Below are 5,674 nucleotides of genomic sequence, written 5' to 3'. Positions count from 1 at the left end.
CAAATATTACAAACTGACCATATATCGGCATTTATTTAACTACTAAATCCAAAGTACAATTTAACTACTAAACTTAAATTATCAGTTAACTCAATTTCAGACCATTTGAAATTCCAATATGTAACAATCATAGAGGCTTAATCACCCATGTGGTTAAGCGTAGGCGATTTGTTCGTGGGATGAGTTAGTGTGCACGACCATGAATTCGAAAGTCCGTGGTTCGCATCTTATTGCCACAAAATTGCACTCACACATTGGGAATGTGGATGCGTTATAAGAGTGACGGTCAAATCACACTACCCGATTAGAGTAACTTAAGAGTTGATGGTGGGTGCTGTTGAGTAGCTGTCTTCCCTCTAATATAACAGTTGAAAATTAGGTATGGCTAGCGCAAGTATGGCTGGTGTAGCTTTGTGAGAATACCCAAAGCAAACGAACACTAATCCCTCGTTTTAAATACGATTTGTAAATGTTGGTGCAGAAGTATGTTGCCAAAGATGCGAGTCGTAAAATCAATGGCGATATGTTTAATATTTACATATTTGGTTTCGGCGAATTCCCCACCACTTGATCGTGTAAGTGGGTTGTATATCTGTAAACCGTAGGTGAGTGGCAAGCTTCGTGGTTTATAAGTCTACATTCCGCAACGGACACAGGTAAAAAACAAAAACAAAAAAACTAATTATTCAGCTTTCAGTTAAAAAGTAAAAATCCTTAACAGTTAATTGAAAATTCCATGAAAGCTAGTTAATGTCCTTAGTTTAATATTTTCCAGTTTATTATTGTCTTACAAGTCGCGTGACTGCTCAAACAAAAGTTATCTTTATAAATAAAAGCCACTTAATAAAAGCTATATAAATTTAGTTTAAGCCCAGAATAAATATGGTCTAACAATCGAAATCACCCTATAAAGTGCAGGCTGTATCTTAAATGATCATGATAGGGTTTATATTTATTTGTTTTAATACAAAGCTGCTCAATGGGTTATTTTCGTTGTGTCCGCCGCGGGGAATGAACCTCGAATATAATCTTTATAAGTTGTCAAACCTATCGCCGAGTAACAGAGGTAATATATGATAAATATGGTCCATATTATGAACAGAAAATGCAAGCTTTTTTGTATTCTTTTTATTTTTATAGTGAGATATATTTTAAATTCCGAATCTTGTAATTTTTAACTATAGAAAATAATTAGAGTTTGCCAAAACTTTGATATTTTTAACAACGTATAAAAATATAAGCAGGTTTCCAATAAATATGATCCAAGTTCATTTCAGAAATGTTTGATAAATGTTATCTGCGTTCACACAAACACAAACGTTTTAATTATGTGTTTAACAGAATAAAATCAATGTAATATTCCATTCACCTAAAGCTCTGTATATTAAAGTAATTTAAACGAATATTGACAAAATAAACGTGCACCCACAATATAATACGTGGAAAGTAAAATTTCCTTTTTATTAGAAACTATGTTTTAGATGTGTTTATTAAAACAATTAGGCGCCAACCACGTTAATAACGTCCATTATTTTAATTAAAACCTCGTGTGTGTCTAGCTTACCCTTACTGATTGAAACATTTCAGTCACCATCCTTTCAACAAAAATTAGGGAAAGTTATAGCAATTAATAATAGCAATACGTAACATTTAACATATTACGTTAAAGCCCCCCAATGGCACAGCGTTATGTCTGCGGACTTACAACGCTAGAAACCGGGTTTCGATACCTGTGGTGGGTAGAGCACAGATAGCCCATTGTGTAGCTTTGTGCTTAATTCCAAACAAACAAACAAACTTACGTTAAACAAAGGTATTACTCTCTCATAAAAAAAAAGAATCAGATCCAGTTTAACCCAGTACAACATACAACTCATTGGCGTTAAATATCATATCTAAACAGAAACAAATAAAAAGGGACTATATCACACCAATAGTTATTTTTAGTGAACTTTCTTCGGTCTTAAAAAAAAATATACCTTATTGATAGAATTGGAATTTTCAACCTGAACTGCCCTATATAAGCATGTGTTCTAAATGATCAGGTCAAAGGCCCCTATGATTCAGATATAGCAGACCCTATTCTTTTAAGTAGTAACCAAAGGGAAGGCAACCAGCCAGTAGTACCCGCAGTTAAAATAGCTTAGTCCATATTTTTGAATCGAAGAACAGGATTGATTGTCACCTTTTTAACGCACCTACAGCTGCTAGTGTGAAGTGTTCAGCGACATCGCGACACGAACTCCTGATACTTCAATCCGACTCCGACACGGTAATCATTAAGCCACGCCCAACCAACTTAATCTATAGAATTCGGTAATTAGAAAATGGATTGGCAATTACGATATTTGAAAAACTTGGAAGAATTGCGAATAAATTAATTAATCTTCATATGACCAAAATTTCCTCCTCAGGTGAATAAGTTACCTTTAGAAGTAGTTAGAAATCCATTAAACTTATTCGGTCAAAGAAGGATTGATTTCACCTTATATACTATAGAATATGTTTCTAAATGTTCCAATTATGAAATTAAATTCAATTATGGTAAATTGCGTGAAACTTATGACCAAATATTACACTTGTACCTGTAATTACAATTGAAATACATTCGTATTCGTTTCGAGATCTTGTTGTATAGGTATGACAAAACAAAACATTTAATATGAAGTTTATTTAATATTACACACCAAGCTTGTACATAATTTAAGCAGTTCGACGCACTGTTGCAAAAGCCTAACACATCTTAGATCATGTTTTTCGAACACAAAAGTTTAGCTAACGGTGCATTATACAGCTATGAGTGCATTATTTAATCTTTTGCTTTTCTGCCTATCATTAAAATCAACTGTTAATATTTAGATACGAGTCAAGACGTTATGTACGAAATGCGAAATGTATCGAATAGCAAATATAGGATGTCGTTTGAAAATTGTGGACATTAAGTTCTTTTCCTAAAGACATGTTGTTTGTATATATTTCGCATTGATACTTAAAACGTTTATTTTATAAATTTAAAAACTCACAAGAGACAGATTAAATTTGAATTTTATCATTTCAAAGGTTTATCTGCCTTTTGGAAAAAGCCACTCGCCATCTTGCTATAACAAATTTAATTATTGTCTCAGACAATTAATTTTATTCGTTCGACGTATCATAATTATTTATATATAATTTCTGTTGAAGTATTTGTGATTTGTAATTATATAATTCTTATTTATAAGGGTAAAAAATAAGCATTTTAACTTTCTTTCCGCATTTTATAGATTATTATTTTATAGCTGCAGTTATAGTTCAGGAAAAAACTTCTGGATCTATTAAATACTTCTACATTAAATGACAAAATTTTAACAAATAATCAAGTTTATAGATAATCCCCAAGCAAAATGTTTTAGATTAAAATTACTTAAAACTATAATGAGAAACCACTAATATAACTAAACAAATAAGTACACGTGCCAGAATTTTTTCATAAAACAGAAAACTTTAATATATTCATAAAGAAGTATGATAGTATTCCTAACGGTCAGATTTTCGTCCGTTTCAAAAGGAAAAAAATTGTGACTTTTATTTAGTTAATTGTTTTTCAATATCTATTTGTTTTTAAATCGCTAAGAACGGAGATTTTTATATCGCCGAATTTATAATATAGTTTTAGATTATAGAAAGTTCGAATAATAAATGACACAATTCTTTTTCTAGATAACTGAAACATTACGTAGTATCAGGGATATATTTGAATGCTGATAAATATATTTACTGCATATAGTCAAACAAAATCGTCATCATTTACGTATTCGCCAAAATCTAATCTCCTACTTACCTAAAATATATTGTTTCACCCAAGTCAAGCAGTTTATAGAGACTCGATGCTTTTATGGAAAGATATTTTTCACTCGTATCTATGTATGTTATAAACTCATCGAAGCCTGCGTGAGCTGTTGTACAACCAGTTATAAAAATGCTTTTGCAGGTGGCTCATCACTCATCAAGTTCATTCATGTTCTATAAACGAACTGTCATGTCTTACACGCAGCCCGGGAGGTAGGAAAAGACACTTGTATATTTAGCCCTACCAGAGTAGAAATCCACGTCTTATAGCTCTCCTTGCTCAACTCCGACTGTTCCAAAGTACCTTCTCGCGTGAGAAAATGGGATGTTTAGGTCACGTGAGTAATAATGGCGATTGCGCTGTCTACAGCGAATGCTGTTCATAACTTTGTTGTGTTGATGAATGAAAAAGATGACTTATTTGTTTGGCTAGCTAATTTTTAGTCTATTTTGTTTTAATAAACTCATTACCTTTTACGTCTGTATAATTCTGTAAATCAATCATACCTCTAATAGATATAAATGTTCTTATAAATTTATCCTGTTTATTCTACCGCAATGAAACTTCAAATTTTCAGTAAAATACTACAAGAATATTCTCGAATATTAACATTAACAACGCCGTAATATTTAAGATTTGCTGAATGAAAACTGAAAATATCAGAAAGATTTTTGCTAATAGGAAAGTTGCGTTTACTTTTAATGTGTCAAAACTCATGAGATGTTTTTCGACAGAATGCTGCATATTTACTGTCTCGTTGTTAGAGACACCACCAAGTGATTGGTTGAGCTCATGTAGTCTTTTGAACACAAAGAAAACAGGCATATTTATGAGCAGATGATCTCAGCAGTTTAGAAATTTTACATTTATAGGAAAAAATATCATAAGATCTGAATTGACATCTGTCGAAAACTTTACTTAGAAGTTGGCCAAGTTCTTCTCTTAAAAACTATTACTAATTCATCTATTCTAATGCAGTATATTTTCAATTATGAAAACAGTGACAGGAGACTTCTTGTTTAAAACTTAGCAGGTAAATCTCCTGTACTTTTTAAATGTTTTATGATAAATAATATAGAAATTTGATATACCATTAAGTTCAGATTACTATGTAAAGATACATGATCGTAGTGTTAATTTTTGTGTTTTTTAACTAAATGAGTTTTCTTGTAGTTTTTATTTGATTAATATAGTATGGAAATAATTAATTAAAGGATTTAAAACAAAAATCAGACCTCAAAAATCACAAGTGCATTTAAGGCTCAAAATGTCTTAACAACTGCAAAAAAAAACAATAACTTTTCTATAATTTATATTTTAAACTAACCAACTATTAAGCAAAAGCAGACATTTCAAACAATTGAATGGACTTTGATGCAGACTACAATAATCAACAAATGTAAAACATGGACAAAGCTTTACAGTGACCAATAACTTTGCTTTAATGAATTTAAATTGCTTTCGTATTGCTGAGATTCGAATACACTTGAAGTACACAATGATAAAATTTTAACAACTGTCAATATTAAATGACATTACATTAGTCAGGCCTGATTGCAAAAATAATTTTCTACGTTGTTTTGACAGAAGAATCATTAATTTGTACAATTATCAATGAGACAACACAAGAACCTTAGATATAAGCCTGTCCTTTGCCATATTTCCAGATAAGCAAGTTCAGTTTAATTTTTGGCTTACCAATGACTCATCGGTAAGTCTGAAGTCTTATAACGCTGAACGATATAGGATTCGATCCCCCCTGGTAGGCACAGCACAGACAATCCATTGTGTATTTTGTGTTTAACTATTAATAAACAATTGATAAACTTAGAATACACAATTGCA

General features: G+C 31.4%; 1 protein-coding gene across 3 annotated transcripts in view; it reads right to left on the bottom strand.

The window, feature by feature from the left end:
• The window catches only part of LOC106471457 (insulin-like growth factor-binding protein complex acid labile subunit), a 34,317-nt gene extending 30,209 nt beyond the window's left edge, over positions 1–4,108 (bottom strand). For all 3 annotated transcript variants that reach the window (XM_022400928.1, XM_022400931.1, XM_013932063.2), the window contains exon 1: positions 3,821–4,108. The gene's annotated coding sequence lies outside the window, so the exon portion shown is untranslated. The remainder of the gene's footprint in view (positions 1–3,820) is intronic.
• Between the last annotated feature and the right edge of the window lie 1,566 nt (positions 4,109–5,674).

Source organism: Limulus polyphemus, unplaced genomic scaffold (genome assembly GCF_000517525.1).
Source record: "Limulus polyphemus unplaced genomic scaffold, Limulus_polyphemus-2.1.2 Scaffold112, whole genome shotgun sequence".
Lineage (NCBI taxonomy): Eukaryota > Metazoa > Arthropoda > Merostomata > Xiphosura > Limulidae > Limulus > Limulus polyphemus.
The sequence above is the reverse complement of the archived record's forward strand: the minus strand, read 5'-3'. Positions and strand labels throughout refer to the sequence as shown.